The sequence below is a fragment of the Cervus elaphus genome, chromosome 3 (assembly GCF_910594005.1).
Source record: "Cervus elaphus chromosome 3, mCerEla1.1, whole genome shotgun sequence".
In the NCBI taxonomy this organism is placed as follows: Eukaryota; Metazoa; Chordata; class Mammalia; order Artiodactyla; family Cervidae; genus Cervus; species Cervus elaphus.
Genome location: NC_057817.1, coordinates 19,880,537 through 19,900,036, shown reverse-complemented (window position 1 = coordinate 19,900,036; position 19,500 = coordinate 19,880,537). Strand labels below are relative to the sequence as shown.

At 42.7% G+C, this 19,500-nt stretch overlaps 1 protein-coding gene across 6 annotated transcripts in view; it reads left to right on the top strand.

Annotated features, from left to right (window-relative positions):
- Positions 1-1,378: 1,378 nt before the first annotated feature.
- Positions 1,379-19,500, top strand: part of ATP2B1 (ATPase plasma membrane Ca2+ transporting 1) — a 121,479-nt gene continuing 103,357 nt past the window's right edge. For 3 of the 6 annotated variants that reach the window (XM_043880948.1, XM_043880928.1, XM_043880967.1), the window contains exon 1: positions 1,379-1,507. The gene's annotated coding sequence lies outside the window, so the exon portion shown is untranslated. Of the gene's footprint in view, positions 1,508-1,999; positions 2,131-19,500 lie in introns of those variants that run through there. The other 3 variants (XM_043880939.1, XM_043880921.1, XM_043880957.1) reach the window with 1 other exon arrangement.

Genomic DNA, 19,500 nt, shown 5'->3' with positions numbered 1-19,500 from the left:
ACATTACTTTTTCCAACCCTGGAGTGAGGAGAAAGGAGACTCTGATGAGCTTATCTTTCTGCTCTGAGTGGCACTGAAAATAACCCTGACATGGTCTCTAAAGCAGCGGCGACAGGTCGGAGGCGATGAGGCGAAGATGGAGCAGGATGTCTTAGGCAAGGTACAAGTCTTTACACGTGTGTATGTGTTGTGTAGGAAAGAAAAACGGTTTTATTCTTAAAGATGTCACTACGGTGGTTTTTTATTAACTTGCAAAATCTCTTGAAGGTTGGCGAAAAACAGGTTACCTTTCAGCATCTCAATTATCGCAAGTTACCCCGTGTATCACCCCTCGCCCCCCCCCACACCCCCCGCAAAGAGGAGTGCTGGGTCGAGATGCTACAAGTGAACTAAAAGAGCCAACAGCGTGGCATAGGTAGAAAAAGCAAACCCCAAACAAAAAGGCGGGGATTCTGAGCGCAGACCATCACGGGCCTGTGTGCACCCATCAAACAACTGGGTTAACCCTTTGGGCGCTGCAGCGGGGATCCCCGGAGTCTCCGGGCCCGACCTGCAGGAACAGAGATGGGGCGCCCCGAGCCTGTGCGGGGTATGGGCTATCGTTCCACAAGGAGGGACCGAGCTGGGTGGCACTTCTGTCGTCCGGCGCGTGAGTCACGGCCCTAGACAGGCACTGAGACCAGTAGTGAGTGGAGCAGAGACGCGGCGAGGAAGCCGCTCTAATGTCCGCGGACGCGGGGGTCAACGTTAACCTGTCTTCTCATGGAGGGCTCACCCTAGCCCGCCCGCCCGCCCGCCCGCCCGCCTGGCTCTCGAGCTCGGAGGGGCGCAGGCCCTGGGGTGGCCCCAAGGTGAAAGGTGACCAAGTCTGCCTGCGGCAGTCATCGCTTTCCAGCCTCCACAGTCGCGGGAGCCGCCCGGAGCCGCGCTGAAACAGCGGCTGTGACTGACGGAGTCACCGCCCCCCGCGCGCAAGCCACCCCCTCCTCCCCCCCGCCCCCCCTGCCCCGATACGTCATGGAAACACGGACGTCAGAGCCTCTCAGCCAATCGCCGACAGCGACTGGAGGAAAGGGGCGAGCAAGAGGGGGCGGGGGCAGCGGCCGGTCCGGGCGCTCAGCGGAGGAAGAGAGGGAGAGGCGCGCGGAGGCGCGAGTCCCCCGCCCCTCACTCCGGCCACCCTTTCCCCGCCGCGCGGCAAGTTCTAATCGCCGGGCGCGTGCTCGTCAGCCGGGAACGCGCTCGCCGGGCCCTCCCCTTAAACGCCCTCTCCGCGACGCTCGACTCCCAGTCTCCGTCCGAGTCGCGCTTCCTCCCGCGCGCGCGCGCCTGCCCGCCCCCAGGCTCCCCGCGGGCCGCGTCACGTGACCGCGGCTAGCCAAGGCGGCAGCGGCGGCGGCTCGAGCTTCGGCGGCGGCGGCGGCAGTGGCAGCGGCAGCAGCTGCGCCGCCAGCGTGGAGCGGGAGGCAAGAGGGTGTGGAGAGAAGGGAGCGCCAGACCGGAACGGGTGAGCGTCCTCTTCCCCTTGCCTCCCCCGGCAATCCTGCGGGCCACCCGGTGCAAACGGGGCCCCTGCCTGAAGCTTCGCGCAGCCCCCTTCGCGCTCGGTGGTCGGCTCTCCGGGGGCTGCGGGTCCCGCCCCGAGCGGGTCGGGCTGCGTTGTTCACCGAGGGGGCTGCACCCCCGCCCGCCGCTGCCTTTGCGGACGGCGGCGTGAGGCCGGCGGAGCTGCCCGTGCTGAGCGCGGCGCGCCCTATGTGCGGCTCTGCGGAGCCCGGGAGGCGGGTCCTGCGGGGACGCGGGCGGCCACTCGGCGGCTGCCGGGCTCTGGGCGGGGGCCGGCCCGGGCGCCGCCTCCTCCTCCGCCGCTGCCGCCTCCTCGCAGTGCAGCGTGAGTAGGGAGCCCAGGCTGGTGGACGCCGAGCCTCTCGGCTGCGCGGTCACCTCATCCTCGAGGTGCAGCCGATCCTCCGCGTGGCGCCCCGAGTCCTCCGAGCCTCCTGCGGACGGAGCCGAGGACCGAGCCCTCGATCTCCGCGCTTCCCTCAGCTTTCACCGCTCTCTCCCTCGACCCTCCTGCAGCCTCCCCTTTCTTTCCCCTTCGGAAAATGGTTCCTGCTGCCGGGCGAGGTGAGTCGCGGCCGCCGCCCGCCAGCGGCGGGGGCGGCTGGGCAGGTCACCTGCGGGGGAGGCCGGGCGGAACGCGGAGGTCCGGGCGTCGCGGCGGGGATCCTGACAGCTGGGTGCTCCGCGGATAGCGCCGATTCGAGAGAAGTTGGCGGGGGCGGACCGCGGGGCCCGTCGCAGGTGGTCTCCCGCCGCGCCCGCCCCGGCAAATCGTAAAGGTGAGCCGGTTCCTCGGCGTGCGCCTCAGCGCCGTGTCCGACCGGGAGTCCCCGCCTAGGGCTCGAGGGAAGGGGCTCGGTGGGACTTCGCGTCTACATCCGCAGCTTTTTATGGCTTCTCCGAGCCGCCTCGGCCGCGCCGTAGCCCATCCTGCGGCCGGCCGCCCCCGCCCCGGCGCCTGGTGACCTTGAGGGCAGCGGTGCCCGGCACTCTTTCCCCGCGCCCCGGGAGGGTCACCCCTCTAATCCCTGGCGTCGGCCCCACTGGCGCTCCGCGGGCGGAGAGCGGACCCCCGGCTAGGGCTAGCTGATTGATGTGTGTCACACCGGACGATGATTCCCCGGGAGTTGGAGAACCACCTCGCCTTTCTCCCGGCGTCTCCAGTCTGGCCCCCCGGGATATTCATGGTTGCTTCCGTCCGATTCGCGTTCTTAGACTTAGTTTAAAAGAAGAAAAAAAAAAATCTTGCGTCCTCCACTCTGTTTTTGGAAGGGTCAGTAGGAACCGCATTCGCGGGGGTGGGGGGTGGGAGGTGGTGTGCTCCCTTGATTCCATCCTGTAGGAGAATCCTCTGGCTTAGGCTGGTTAGCGACTCCTGGTTCTGCGCCGCGGTCCCTGGCCAGGTTGGTGTCTGTGCGCATTTCATTCACCAGTTTTCTGGCACCTGGCAGACGCCAGGAGTGCGTCTCGGGACTGGCAACGCCGAGAGTGCCCGAATCCAGTGCGGTGCAGCGGTGCCGGGGCGGGCCAGAGGTGCCAGGGGGGTCTTTGAACCAGCGGAAGCCTTGATCCTCCTCTGCAGGCATAACTGTGCCCTTCCTGGGGTGGGAGCGCAGCAGACAGCCACCTCGGGCCGCTGTGCACGCTACTTTTCTGGGTTTATTAATAATCTAATGGCCCCAGTTGGTATCGATTGCTGTTCATGATAAATTAGTTCTATGGATTTTTCTTCCTCGGAGTGTAGGTATATGCATCTATTTGGACTGTCTGCCTTTCAACATGGAAGGCATTGTTGTGTTTAACCTCCCCCACCTGAGGACAGTCTTATTTTAAAATAAAGCTCTTGTTCAGCGTGGGTGTGTTTTATAATAAGAAGTACTTGTGAGGCTCTGCTTTGTATGAGGCTCTCGTCGGGCAGAGGGTGTGTAACCCTTTGGATAGTGGCCCACGTGAGTGAATGAAGGGCCTTCACCGCTCGCCCTGCAGCCAGCCTTCTTCCCGACTCCCTGCCCTTGTGTGTGGCAGAGGCGGATTGAGGGGAATTAAAGGGATTGGAGGAGAATCTGCTTTTTATACTTGAGCGTTTCATTTGGTCCCCCTGCTCTTCCCCTCCCCCCTCCCCTTTTTTTTCTTTTTTTGTCCTGGTGAGTTTAGATTTGAAGTAAATAGAAACATGTTCCTTAAAGGGAGCCTTTGAGAACTGGTATATGAAATGGGCTTATTTAGCCATGATTTCAGGGGGACGTTTTAGTTTCTACCTTGCTTTGCATGAGACAGTTAAATTGCTGTAATTAAGGGTGGATCTCTGTCCTGATTTTGGCTTGGGTGTAACTGCAAAGATCTTTGAAAAGTAACAGTTATTTCCTACCATACAGTCTGCAAAAGTGAGTCACAATCGGGTGAGTTGAGGACAGAGCGCCACCTTTAATTTTAAGATTTCGGCATATTCGTTTATTAAAATGGTGAATATTCAGATTACGCCTTCTTGATTTTTGTTGGAGTTGTTGTCATTACTGGCATCCCCATTTAGATGTGTAAAATGAAACTGTCTTCATTTTTCTGTATTTTGTAATTCCTCACTCCGTTAAGAAGGTTTCTGCAATTGTATGGGAAATCATGGTTTTTTTCATTGAAGCTTGGGATTTAATGTAGACCTCTGAGATGAGATGAGAAACTAGATTTGATTTGTGCTTATAAAATAACTGGGACAATAATAGTTTGGATCTGTTTAGGAAAAGAAGGAAAGTAACAGCTTCATTGTAAATAGATATTTAAAACTAGGTGTTGCCACAAATAAGAGTACTCACTAGCATGACAGTGGTTTTATAAATTTTTTTTAGCGTCTGTGCTATTAACAAATTGTAAAGCAAATATGCAAAATTGAATAAGGTGTAGTAATTTTTTTGTTTTTCATCTTCCAACAGCTTGCCTTTTATGGTTTGCGAGTTTTCCAATTACTCGTTTTTAGATAATGCAAATAAGGACTTCAGCAGGCCTACTTAATACTCAGAGTTATTGAAGACCTTATTGGAAAAAGTGGTTTCTGTGTGTGCCTTTTCTCAAATGTATCTCTTATAAAAATAAATGGAGTTTGTAATGCTTAGGAAACAAATGCTGTAGTGACAGCTGAAAGGATGGGCTTTCCTTCCCAACCACTTGCTCCTTCCTGTCCCCCTCCCTCGCAAATCAAAAACTTAAGGTACACTGTCTCTTCAGACACGGATACTTTCTGATGATTGTGACTGCAGATGTAACAGAAAAAAGATTTAGCTTTCAAGTAGTGAATGAATAAATGTGTGAATATTACTAAATATAGTTTTAATCACAAGACACAAGGTTGTCAGCATTCTTATCTGCATTTACTTTTTAATTCAACACTTCCAGTTTCTTCATAGACTACTGTAAAGGGTATGCTACTGAGCTACAGATAGTTTTATTAAGGTAGAAAAATCTGCTTGAGGTGAAAAGTAGTTTATGCTTGTAAGGCTGTGGAATATGGCCCCAGGTTAAAGGACATCATTTGAGCAATTAGGTTGATGTATGTAGAGTAATTATAGAGTGTTACGCATATCTTGATAGAATCCTGATTTGAGGGTTAAAATATACCGATTTCTTTTGTCTGACAGATATGTTAACTTCATTTTGGGTACAGCGTTCCCTTGCCATGTGAGTTGAGTTGTATTGGTTCATAGGTTTTAAGAGGAATGTCCAGTTACAATTATTGGTGGTCTTTTGCAATACTAACCAAAAAGTATGTGAGACTCCTTTTTTCTTTATGTTTTTACACATACATGCAGTTGAAACTGGTCATTTCCACTTTTTAATTATGAAATTTTATAATGAATGAACAAAAAATTAAAGGAATAAGATCAGGATGCAGAAACTTAAGAATTAAGTTTTTGCAGCTTAGGTAAGAGTATTTACTTGCCCTGTTGTGGGGAATATTTTCTAATAGGTGTCATGATATGTAGAAGGGTACTGTGAGAGTAGCTTATTTTGAAATATATAGACTCTGAGGTAACATGTAAGGAAAATGATACAATAGATACGGAAATAATTTTCAAAAAAAAACTTAAAGATTTTTTAGTTTTTATAAATATTTTATGCACACACATACACAGTTGTATTGTTAAAATTTTTATTATGGAAATTGTCCAGAATGTGAAAGTAGAATAATATAATTACTGTTCAGTTTTGACAGTTACCAATTCATGGCACATCTAATTTCATTTCTATTTTTAAACAAGAAATATAAGTGGGGACATAAGACAGATGACTGAATTAAATTCTTACATTTTTTATTTATAATTTCTAGGATATATACAATAATGTACAGCATCTAATTGAATCTAAAAGGTCAGTTTTTATGTTCCTTGTTTCTGTAATAGTCTTTTATAGCAGGCACCTAAAGATAGTGTCTCTTAAATTTCACTCTTAATGATAATGCCTTTGAGTTATAAAATGCTTTACAGTATTTTGGAATGTATTACATACTATTTCATCTGATTCTCACAGTCAGTAATTCTGTGGAATGAGCAAAGTAGACAGCTGTACTTTTGTCTTTTAGATAGGTAAAATGATTTCTCTAGGCCCTAAGCTCATATAATATAGTCAGCAGCTGGATTAACTAGAACTGGACTCTGGGTGGCTTCTAGTTTTTGCTTCATTGCTCTTTCCATTATAAATGTTTATGTAAGTTTGTGAAAGTTATATAAGTTTATGAAAATCAGTTTCCGACCAGAGTAAATTTAATAGTGGAATATAAACAGATTTGTTTGGGTTTAACTTTATAAATTTAATCTTTGCTTGTATTTGGTATAATGTAAGTAAGCAGTTCATACCCTGATTTGCTTAACAGCTGAGTAAATGAATTTGACCGTGTGTGAAATACTGTATTTTTAATGTTGTGGATTGGATTATTTTTAAGTTAGGAATTTTGTTCTCAAAGACCTGTTAGTCCTTGAAATGATCAGGGATGTCTTAAATCATGAGTTAAAACTAAAGCGGCCTATACTGAAAATTTCTTTCAATTACTACTGTAAGCTTTTTCATGCATTTTTTTTTTTTTCTGCCACTGCATGTTTTTTACCTAAAGCTTTTTGAAATATTAACTTCGTACATAACGAAGCTTAGTTTTAAAAGGTCCCAAATGAAGAGATTTTCATTCTCGAAATCCAAGACCTTGTTGGAAATCTCACAAGAAAGGTGGTGTTCTCTAAAATGTGTGCAGGAGGACCACCTGGGAGAGTTATTGAAAGTGCAGATTCCCTGGCATTGCCCCTGCAGATCTGATTCAGCAGATCTGAGTGGGGCCCAGTAGTCAGCATTTTGAGAAACACTGACGTTGAATTTACATCTAGGTTAAAATTATATTGTGTGGTAGAGATGCCTTTATAAATTAGAAGAGTGTTATTGATTTATTTGACTTTGAACATCGGGCTTTCAAGTAGTTTTGACTATTGTAGCCAAGTTTGATTTGTGGGCTTGGTGGGTTTTGTGATAATTGTAAAACCGGTAAGTTGAAAATATTTGTGATACCTGTGTGCACTGTCTTCTTGCAGAAGATCCATCTACAGTTATTAAGTTACTTATTAAGCACTGTAAAAGTTCTAAGTGGAGAATGTTCTTCTCTTTGTTTTCATGCCCCAGTATCTGCCATTTCCAAATGAGTTGAAAATGGGGGCCTATTTATGTAAAAATATTGAATGCTGTGTCAGTACAGTACTGTGTATTTATGCTTTAGTCTATCTCTGATTTTATGTTGAAAGGAACATTTATATCAAATGTTCCTTCAAACTAAAAGGACATAAATTGGTGGATAAGTAGTGGTCCTTATTAATTTCAGTTAACAAGTAGCCATTCCTTCAGAAACAGTGTTAGACCTTTATGATCTTTCAAGAATATTAATGACATAAGACTAAATAACAATTTATCATTCTGTGCATGAAAACAAAAGTTACTGCTGTTTTACTTAAATGTTATATAACAATCTATGTAGTTCACTGATCTGACTTTTAAATTAATTTTGTCTAATACTATATATCCCATATGGATTACTATTGAAGACCAGATTTAAAATGCAATTACTTTTGCTGCATTTATGACACTATAGTAAATAGCCTGTATCTGTTTCTAAAATATATTTTATATTGAACTTAATTTCAAAGCAGGTCTATCTCAAGACTGGGCTGAACATTTTTTTTGTTCATTTGTTCCAAAAACTTAGGCTTATTGGCTATGCTTTAGAATATATTTAGGAATCATGGGCTATAATTTACTAATGATTGTGGAAATTTAAACTAATAAAGGTTTCTGGCAGGGAGATCCAGATAAATTGTAGGTAACACTTTTAAGGCTATTTCTTTTATTCTTTTAAAGCTATTTTTATTAAAAATTTCCTAGGACTGTGTTAACTATTCTAAACATTAGTATGCAGTTACCTCTTTGGTAAGAATATTATTTAGTATTTCTGAGTTGGGTAACTTTCAACAATATGGCATCTCAATATCTGGGATACCTGCTTTATATTAATGTTTTTGTCACTTGGGCCTTTGAAGGAAAAAATGATGGTTTTGAATGGACCAGTGCTTGCTTACATTGTGAAATCTGAGATTATACTCTAACTGTAAACTGGTATGACTACTGTAAAGATCTGACAAATATAGGACTAAAAGTTGTATGCTCTGAAAAGTAGATCTTAAAAAGGATTTGACTGTTCAAAAGATGCTTTTTAAATAACTTGATTATTAGCAATGTAGATTGATTGTCCATTGTATTAACTCAGTGAGTTAGTTTGCTCCCAGAAGTATCTTAAGCAGTCTTTTACTCTCAGAGTTCTTAGATCTGCTGCTTTATGCTGCTTTAACTACCTTTGATACTTGTGCCAGAAATTTTTGTTTCCTTTTGTTTTTTAAATAGTTTGCCTGCTGTCATTTCTTGACTAAAACTGTCAGTGGTTTCTCATTTTTCTCTTTATCAAGATGGAACTTGGCTCTGAAGGCCTTCTATAAAGTAGCTCGGAATTTTCTACAATGGGTTTTAGGACACTGATTCTAAGAAATATTAATAGGACGGGGTTATGGAGGGAGAGGGGCAAAACTGAAATTTGAGTTAGGCTGGTTGATGTAGTTTCCCGTTTGGGACTTCTCCCATACTGTGATACGGTAATATGGACTGAACCTGTCTAAATGTGTTTGGTATTTGGCTCCCTCATCCCTTTTAGTGAAGCCTCCACCTGTTACTTTTCTGAGCTACTTCACCAGGATCACCACTTCGCACAGCTCTGGGGGATGCTGTTCACGGTGTGAATCATGTTTCCGGGAGTTGCAAGCACTGCTTCAGTCCTGTCCTGCTGCCTGCTGCGGGCCAGTCACGTCTGGCAGTCTCTCTACATATACTGACTGCATGTACTCTGTCCCGCCTTTTGCCGTGGCTTCATCCTGTTTTTCCTCTCCCTGATAGGACCCTTGATCTTACCTATCTAAATGTTCCCATCCTTTAAAACTCAAGCATTCGTTGACCTTTCCCAGTCATCGCTCAGTAATTTTCATGTGTGAATTTCACTACATTTGTAGGTCTGGTTCATATATTTTCCGTATTGTATGTCCTTTTTGTCTTGGGGATAATATGGGACTTCAGATAAGAACATGAGTTCTTGAGGATATATAGAGTTTTATCCCACAAACATTCAATCAGTATTTTGTGTATATATTGATTAGAACTTAGACATCGTGTAGCTGACATGAAGATAAAGTAGATAAGATGGAGGCATTTTTCTTGGGGAATTTCTAAAGACTTTTTTTTACCTTTGAAATTTTAACATTGCTCAGGTGAATTCATAGGACAACTTGTTTTACTTCTTGAGAGCGGCTACATTTCGTAGAATGTTGCTAGGACAGTAGAATTTAGCTTCTATGTAGGAAGTCTTTCCCCTTTCTTAACTAAAATTTGTCCTAAAACGACCAGTTTCACTTTTCTTTTAGCTTGTGACCTCTTTTCCTTTCATCAGCATTGATGTTCTTAAGATGTTTTTGCATCTGCTATCCATTAGCATATTGTGTGATGCAAAATGCCATAATTCAAAGCATATATTATGGTCTAAAGTTTAAAATATGATACCCATGTAATTACTCTTTATTGATAGGAATACCCTTGGAGCCAAGTTTTTAAATGTCAGTTTATGGCAGGTTCTTATCTTCGGAGAGTTCTTTTACTTGAATGGAGAGTGAACTTTTGGCCCATGACCTGGTGCAGTATCACTGTGGCATCAGGAGGAGGTGTAGATACGTGTTTTCTGTTAAGTGTTGGAGTACAGCAGTGTGATTTTTCTTCTAAGTACCTTCCTTAGGTCAAGGCAGGAAAGCCTGTCCTTGACTTTGTCATTTCTGTTGAATGGTCATGTAGTACATGGAGTCATAATTTCAAACATCTAAGCAATTAACAGTTGAGGTAGTTTTGGTGTGTAAGCTGTTGTAGTTTTAAATGCTTAAAAAAGTTGCTCTTCATAGATTATTCACTTTTTCCAAAAAAGTATTGTAGAAGGAATTAATTGTTAATCATACAGAGGTGTAGACCGTTTTAGTAGTGAATAAAATTAAAGTTCTGTGAAGGCAAGTCATCAGTGGAATCTGCAGAAGTGAAATAAGTGATCCTTAGAGCAGGATCTTTTCCTCCTGGGACAGACATGGATGGCATTGCCATGGACTCCATGCTGCTTTGCTTATAGTTATGCAGAAGTCTGTGCCAAATTTTCAGTTCCTCTGCTGTAATACTGTCCTTTTTTCTTCTACTTTTACCCCAAATCAAGTGAGTAATGCCTTAGGTAAAGTTTGTGAATCACAAACTTGAGGAACTTTACTTTGCACATTCCAGATAATTAGCACTATAGTGGAGAACTGCTTAGTTCAAGGGCAGATATAGGGGGCTGAGAACAAGGAAGATCAGTCAGTGAAATGGGGAAGAGATGCTGGCAACATCTAGGAAAAGGAGCTCCTCCAATCTCAGATCCTCTGAATGTCAGGTATGGGAAAAATAAAAGTCAGTCAGTCAACCAGCCCTTTTTTGCATGAAGAGTGGATTTAGAGTAAAGTTTAAATTCACCTGCCCTTAAGCTTAAACTGCACTATAATCTTCTACAACTAACCTTCTACAACTAACCTAACACCCCAGAAAGATGTCCTTTTCATTGTAGGAGACTGGAATGCAAAAGTAGGAAGTCAAGAGATACCTGGAGTAACAGGCAAGTTTGGCTTTGGAGAACAGAATGAAGCAGGACAAAGGCTTATAGAGTTTTGCCAAGAGAACCCACTGGTCATAGCAAACACCCTGTTCCAACAACACAAGAGAAGACTCTACACATATGGATATCACCAGATGGTCAATACTGAAATCAGATTGATTATATTCCTTGCAGCCAAAGATGGAGAAGTTCTATACAGTCAACAAAAACAAGACCGGGAGCTGACTGTGGCTCAGATCATGAACTCCTTATTGCCAAATTCAGACTTAAATTGAAGAAAGTAGGGAAAACCACTAGACCATTCAGGTATGACCTAAATCAAATCCCTTACGATTATATGATGGAAGTGACAAATAGATTCAAGGGATTAGATCTGATAGAGGGCCTGAAGAACTATGGACAGAAGTTTGTGACATTGTACAGGAGGCAGTGATCAAGACAATCCCCAAGAAAAAGAAATGCAAAAAGGCAAAATGGTTGTCTGAGGAGGTCTTAAAAATAGCTGTGAAAAGAAGAGAAGCAAAAGGCAAAGGAGAAAAGGAAAGATATACCCATTTGAATGCGGAGTTCCAAAGAATAGCAAGGAGAGATTAAAGCCTTCCTCAGTGATCAATGCAAAGAAATAGAGGAAAACAATGCAATGGGAAAGACTAGAAATCTCTTCAAGATTATTAGAGATACCATGGGAAATTTTCATGCAATAATGGGGACAATAAAGGACAGAAATAGTGTGGACCTAACAGAAGTAGAAGATATTAAGAAGAGATGGCAGGAATACACAGAAGAACTATACAAAAAAGATCTTCACGACCCAGATAATCACCATGGTGTGATCAGACATCCTGGAATGCGAAGTCCAGTGGGCCTTAGGAAGCATCACTATGAACAAAGCTAGTGGAGGTGATGGAATTCCAGTTGAGCTATTTCAAATCCGAAAAGATGATGCTGTGAAAGTGCTGCACTCAATATGTCAGCAAATTTGGAAAACTCAGCAGTGGCCACAGGAATAGAAAAGGTCAGTTTTCATTCCAATCCCAAAAAAAGGCAATGCCAAAGAATGTTCAGATTACTGCACAGTTGCACTCATCTCACATGCTAGCAAAGTAATGCTCAAAATTCTCCAAGCCAGGCTTCAACAGTTCCTGAACCGTGAACTTCCAGATGTTCAAGCTGGATTTAGAAAAGGCAGAGGAACCAGGGATCAAATGGCCAGTATCCGCTGGATCATTGAAAAAGCAAGGGAGTTTCAGAAAAACATCTACTTCTGCTTTATTGACTCTGCCAAAGCCTTTGGCTGTGTGGATAATTACAAACTGTAGAAAATTCCTAAAGAGATGGGAACACCTGACTTGCCTCTTGAGAAATCTGTATACAAGTCAAGAAGCAACAGTTAGAACTGGACATGGAACAACAGACTGGTTCCAAATAGGAAAAGGAGTACATCAAGTCTGTATATTGTTACCCTGCTTATTTAACTTATATGCAGAGTACATCATGAGAAATGCTGCACTGGATGAAGCCCAAGCTGGAATCAAGATTGCTGGGACAAATATCAAGATTGCTGGGACAAATATCAATAACTTCACATATGCATATGACACTACCCTTATGGCAGAAGGCAAAGAAGAACTAGAGAGCCTCTTGATGAAAGTGAAAGAGGAGAGTGAAAAAGTTGGCTTAAAGCTCAACATTCAGAAAACTAAGATCATGGCATCTGGTCCCATCACCTCATGGGAAATAGATGGGGAAACAGTGGAAACAGTGGCAGACTTTATTTTTGGGGGCTCCAAAATCACTGCAGATGGTGACTGCAGCCATGAAATTAAAGCACACTTGCTCCTTGAAAGAAAAGTTACAACCAACCTAGACAGCATATTAAAAAGCAGAGATGTTACTTTGCTGACAAAGGTCTGTCTAGTCAAAGCTGTGGTTTTTCCAGTAGTCATGTACGGATGTGAGAGTTGGACTATAAAGAAAGCTGAGCACTGAAGAATTAATGGTTTTGAACTGTGGTGCTGGAGAAGACACTTGAGAGTCCATTGGACTGCAAGGAGATCCAACCAGTCCATCCTAAAGGAAATCATCCTAAAGGAAATTAGAAGGACTGATGTTGAAACTGAAACTCCAATACTTTGACCACCTGATGCGAAGAGCTGACTCATTTGAAAAGGCCCTGATGGCTGGGAAAGATCGGAGGCAGGAGGATAAGGGGAGGACAGAGGATGAGATGGTTGGATGGCATCACTGACTCAGTGGGCATGAGTTTGAGTAAACTCCGGGAGTTGGTGATGGACAGGGAGGCCTGGCATGAGTCCATGGGGTCTCAAAGAGTTGGACACGACTGAGCAACTGAACTGAACTGATATATATTGAACATTGGAACTCACCTGATTTTCTTTTGCCTCTCGACTCTCTTGCTACATCATTCCTTTTGCCAGGAATGCCTACCTTTCTCAGAGCATGTATATCTTTATTTTTTTTTAATTGAATTATAGTTGTTTTACAGTGTCGTGTTAGTTTCAGGTGTAAAGCACAGTGATTCAGATATCTATCTTATCTATATATTTATCTATAGTGATACATAGATATGACTGAATTTCAGATTCTTTCCCCCTTACAGGTTGTTACAAAATAGTATACTTCCCAGTGATCTATACTTACAAAATAGTGAGTGTAGATCCTCCAGAGGATCTTCCCAACCCAGGGATCAAGCCCAGGTCTCCCACATTGCATGCGGATTATTTATCAGCTGAGCCACCAGGGAAGGCCAAGAATACTGGAGTGGGTAGCCTATCCTTTTTCCAACAGATCTTTCTGACCCAGGAATTTAACTGGGGTCTCCTGCATTGCAGGTGGATTCTTTACCAGCTGAGTTACCAAGGAAGCCCTGTGTGTGTGTGTGTGTGTGTGTGTACGTATATGTAGTGATATATAGTTATGACTGAATTTCAGATTCTTTGCCCTTATAGGTTGTCACAAAATAGTATAGTTTTCTGTGCTATATAGTAGGTCCTTGAGCCTATGTATCTTCATGGTATTCCTATGTGTGACCAGACCCAAAACTTCTGATTTTGGTTTTTAATTCTGTGATGTTGTTCTTAAGATCTCTCCACATTTGAAGTTGAGTTTCATCGTTGCCACTAAAGAGCCAAGTGACCATGGGTTCATCACTTGGTTTATTTGTTACCTCCCACAAAAGTACAAAATGCAAAATCAGAGTTCTGTTAATTTTCTTTCCTGGAACTGTTGGCTTTTAAAACAATATGTATGTCTGCACTCGGAGGTCTTCTCCCTCTGCCTTTTTTCCGAGTTTGCCACCTAATTTTGCCTTTAACTCATCATTTGATGTTTCATCGGTGATATGCTGTTTCATTCATGGGGACAGTTTAGCTTTTCAATAAGTATATTTATCTGAGACTTCCAGTTACAGAAGTGACTTGTCGCTGGCATTTAACCCTCTCCCTGCCAAAGTGCCCTGAAGTGAGAGTGAGTGTGCGTTTTCAGTATTTGTGAAGATGCTCAGCCCCCTTGCCTCACTTTGCTTTCAAGATGCTGACCAGAGTTGAAGTGTCTTCTCTAAGGACTCTGATACGCTCAAGAGAAAGGACCGAAGGAGTCCTAAACCAACTCTGTGTCTGCGGGAGGGGCTATCCAAAGAGCCTGTCCCCTGCAGACCGCGCTATGGTAGTGTCCCTGGTCAGAACCCCACATGGAGTCAGGAACTCCTATTTAACTTATTTGTGTCCTATTGTTTTCCCTCATAATTAAAAAAAAAAATTGTTACAGCCTTTTTGAGGCATAATTGATATATAGTCCAGTGCATATATTTAAAATGAAAAACTTGAGTTTTGTTGTGTATGTATTGCAGTGAAACTCCTTCCACAGTCTCATTCATGAACACAGCCATTCCCCTAAACATTTCCTTGTACCTTTTTGTAATCAGCTTCCCTCCCTCTTCCTCTCCCACCACCTTCTTTCTAAAAGCAACCACTAATCTGCTTTCTGTCATTATAGATTAATTTGAACTTTCTAAGGTTTATGTACGTGGAATCACAAGGTATGTGCTCCTGGTCTGGCTCTCATTCAGCATAATTACTGGAAATTCATCCATGCTGCATATATTAATAGTTCAACTCTTATTGTTGCTGATACTGTTGATGGTAAAACAAGAATTTTACCGTGTTTTAAAATCCCACCCCCTTCATTGATTGCATGTATACACGGCAGTTTGTTTATCCACTTACCCATTGATGGACCTTTTGGGTTCCAGTAACTTATGGTGTCTGTTCAGATCTTCAGTCTGCTTTTTCATTAGATTGTGTTATTATTGAGTTGTCATTTCTTTGTATACTCTTAAATAAAAGTACTTTGGGAAGCATGTGTACTTGTGCTAGGGGTGGGGGCAGGAATGATGTTAAAAGATGTCTATATCTATCGATACAGATACATATCATACATATCACCTCAAACTGGAAAAGCAAATGGGAGCGCTTTAAGTATTTTCTGTAGAAGTGGAAGTAGACACTTAAACAAAAATCACCTGTTCCTTGTTGCTTCTGAATGGAGAATGGGATAAGGGGGCTGATATTTTTAAAAAGCCTTGTAGACCTGTTTCACACAAACTTTATGCATGTATAAGTTTGTTGAAACTAAAAAGGAAAACGTGAGTGGAATGTTTGTGTGTGTGGATAAGACAGGTGTGTCCCCTGTTGTTCAGTTCTTGAGTCTGCATGCGTGTGTGTGCGCTTCAGTTGTGTCCAACTCCACAACGCTATGGACTGTAACCCTGCAGACTCCTCTGTCTGTAGGATTCTCCAGGCAAGAATATGGAGTGGGTTGCCATGCCCTCTCCTGCAGGGGATCTTCCTGACCCAGGGATTGAACTCAGGTCTCTTGCATTTCAGACGGGTTCTTTACCACTAGGTATGTCTCTTGTTGTTTTTGAGTCTGCATGAAGTCTGGGGCAACTGAGATGCAGAATTCAGTACTACTTTGGATAAAAGAATTCCTTTTTACTAAAGCATATAAGTAAATATTATAGACTTGATTGAATACTTGTTTCGGGAACACAAGTCCACTTAAGTTCCTTGATTTCTCCCGCAAGTCCTCCTCTGCTTTCCAAGTTCACATTTCCCCTCCTTTATTACGTAGAACAGTTGGTTGCCTTCTTCAATTGAGTTTCCCCTGGGTTGTCGCTCAGCACCACCACTGCTCCACAGGCTCTCCACGCAGCTCATAAAAACATACGAAGACATTCCTTCCAAATAATATAGCCCTGTCCCAAATTAAGAGTTTAGTATGTGATTTCTCCATTTCTTCATCTGGATAAGTGTATATTCTTAATGTTAAACTTTCATCCTTTGAAATGTTAATTTGTGAGAGACTTATTAACATGTTAAGGATACCATTCTGTGCATGTGTCTTAACAGTTTGCCATATTTTAAAATTCCAGCCCCTTCATTAATTTCCCATCTTCTCTTTGAAGAATTTGATATTTGACAGAATTCCTTCCTCCTGCTCTTTCTTTGAAGGAAAACTCTCAAAAGGGAGACAGCTGACATCCTTGAAAGATGCTGGAATTCAGAGGGGAAAAACAAAAAAGCCTATGGTTCTGTTGTCAAAGTGCCGTGAAAAATAGACCAGCTCTAAAACACAGTAATTACTTGGATTGGATAAAGGGAATTTACAAATACTGGATAAAGTGAACACTGGTATAGCTCCTTTCTTTTTTTTTTTTTTTTTAGGGTTCATTTACTTATTTTGGCTCTGCTGGGTCTTTGTTGCTGCACGCAGGCCTTCTCTAGGTGCCGCTTTCTGGTGCATGGGCTTCTCCTTGCAGTGGCTTCCCTTGCTGTGGAGCTCAGGCCGCGGGGCACGCGGGCTTCAGCAGCTCCAGTGCGCAGGCTCAGTGGTCATGGCTCGCTGGCTTGGTATGGTGTGCAGCATGTGGGAACTTCCCAGCGCAGGGCTTGAACTCGCGTCCCCTGTATTGGCAGGCGGATTTTTTTTTTTTTTTTTTTACCACTGAGCCATCGGGGAAGTCCTGATGTAGCTGCTCCCTATCTGCCAGATGCTGTTCCAAGCAACTTGCAGATATTAACCTGTTTCAGTGAGTACGCTCTGTGGAATTTGGGGTGAGATAGTCTCTGCCGAAAAAGATGAAAAGGCTTATTAATGGTTTTAAAAGAGAGTCCTGGAATACAGTGACTTCCATAACTTTTCTACCAATTTAAAATGTAACAACACTATAATTTTGGGGAAACACAGAAGAATTAAAAGTGAAACAAAATCACTGCCTCTGAGAAATAGCCAACTTTAACATTTTGATTTATTTTTAAGCTTTAAAAAAATCTGTACACCTGTTAGCATGCTTGAGATAATGTAGGGGTCATTTTTTGATTTAAAAAAGTTTACATCATTTTTTCCTGTCCTCAAATTTTTTTTCACTAACATCATTTTAGTGAAGTGATAATCCATCCCATGGCTAGTCCCTTGTTACTGGATGTTTGGGTTTTAAAATTTTTCTTTCATGTTAAATAATCCTCCAGCGAACATCTGGGTTTTTTTTTTTTTTTTTGTAGATTTTATCTTCATTTATGATTGTTTATTTTGTAATTATTAGGTTTAAGAGATTTCTGTAGTTTGTTATCATTTGATTAGCATTTTCTGCTAGCCTCATTGCTGAGAGACTGATTAAGTATTTGGGATTCTATGTCATTTTCCACTGTGTGTATAGTTTGTGCCATTCAAGTTCCAGGTCTTTCATTTATTTTCTTCAAATTCACATAGCCCTCTTACAATGTCATAAATTATTTGTTGTTCTACCTGTTTGACACCTCCATGAGATGTTCAGTTTGAGGGCACCAACTGTTAATCTTTCCATCTCACCTGGCACAATGCCTTTTACCTGTGATGCTCTTAATGACTCTCGAATGAGTATCATATGTTCGGTCTTCTTAATCTTTCTCTCTTTCCCCTCTGGCACAGTGCCTTTTACCTGCAATGATCTTAATGACTCTTGAACGAGCATCTTGTGTTCGGTCTTAAGTGCACTGACATTGAACTCCTGTGAAATGCTTGTTTTGTCTTTCTTTAGAAACTAATACGCTTGCTGTGAGAATTTATCAGAAGGCACTCGTTTTAAGCTAACTAATATGACAGCTGAATCATACTACTGAAGATGAGAAATAGCTTGTCATAACTGTGCTATATAGGTTTAATTCTTTCTGAAATTGTTCACCCTCCCTGCTTTTTTTTTAGAGTAAGATAGACTTTACTAAGAGGAGTAGAATATTAAGAAGCCCACAGAAATGGATGTTACCTTTATTATTATTTATTTCATAATGCTGATAAAATTTTCCTAGAATGCTCCTTACAGAGTAATATATCTTTTTTTTTTAACAGAGGAGAAAATCTTACAAAAGTTTGGCATTAAGCTTTTAAGTGCACGTGTATGCTGAGTTAATCCACAAAAGTGGAGGTTCTGTGTTTGCATATGAAATAAAACTTTAATAAAGGTTTAGGAAGTTGTCTTGGTAGGTTCCTCTTGTGACATCGTGGCTGATTTCTTTTTCTTTTTTTTAATGCTCAGTCTTTGAGTGGAAAACTTAAGATTTTGGATGAATAATTTCCTTCAAAAAATAGTTACCTGATCACTGTGCTAGGCAGTAGCACCTGTGGCCTGCCGGAAAGAGGCGATCAGGCACAGCTTGCAGCCCGCCACACTTGGTGTGGCCAGCGCTCCTTGGTTTCTTTTTTTGGGCAGTGATTCATCAGGTGTCGTGTGCTTCCAGGAAACCAGCATTAAGTGTATGCACATGTCGCTTTCCTAGTCTTTGATCTCTTCCTATAATGAATAGGAGTATATTGTCTCCAACTAGTCTAGAAGAGAGACATTTTGAAGTCAGCTGTCCAACCTTCATCTCAGTAGTTTTGCTTCCATCATTTCCTGTCCTTGGAACGCTTGATGGTGGTCTCTCTCCTGTTGCTGTTACTCTTAAAGGATGTTTTTTAAGTTGCAGTGAGCTCTGCTTGTATTCTGCATTCAGCCAGCCTGTCAGTTCGCAGTTGCGTCATAATCTTGGACTTGCCCCTGTAGTCAGTCTCCTTTTTTGATGTGTGCCCATAGATTCAAATTGAATGTTTATCCAAGCCCAGGCTGTGTTGGTGAAGGTCTTTTTGCCAAAAAGAAAAAAAAAAAGAGAGAAAACTCCTCCTTCAAGGAGCTTCTTTGGCTCCGTCCCGCCAAAGTCTTCAATGCCTGGTAGCCCCAAAAGGCAGGTGCTGCAGGGAGTTGAAAGCCACAAATTTTGAGTGGTTTTTGGGATATAGAGAGTTTATAGTTTAACTTAAAGCAGAGAGATTAGAGTCATCAGAAGTCACTACATTGTAGCATTGTTGAGGACTTTAAAGATGACAGCTACAGAAGTGGGATGTGACCAGAGGAAAAATAGGACAGATTATGTAGTTCATTGAATGTAACTTAGTAGACAGACATCATATATATTTGAATATTCAAAGCAGGCTTTTTTCCTCTTAAGTCCTGCCTCTTAATTACTTAGAAAAGTTAAAGGTGTTAAAGAGTTAAACTGTAATGACATACCTCTAATGTTGGAGTTGGTAAATAATGGTGGTCTTGTCGTGGAATGCTTTTTAGTAGACTTATTGCCATCTGAAATGCCTCTGAAGGGAGAGGA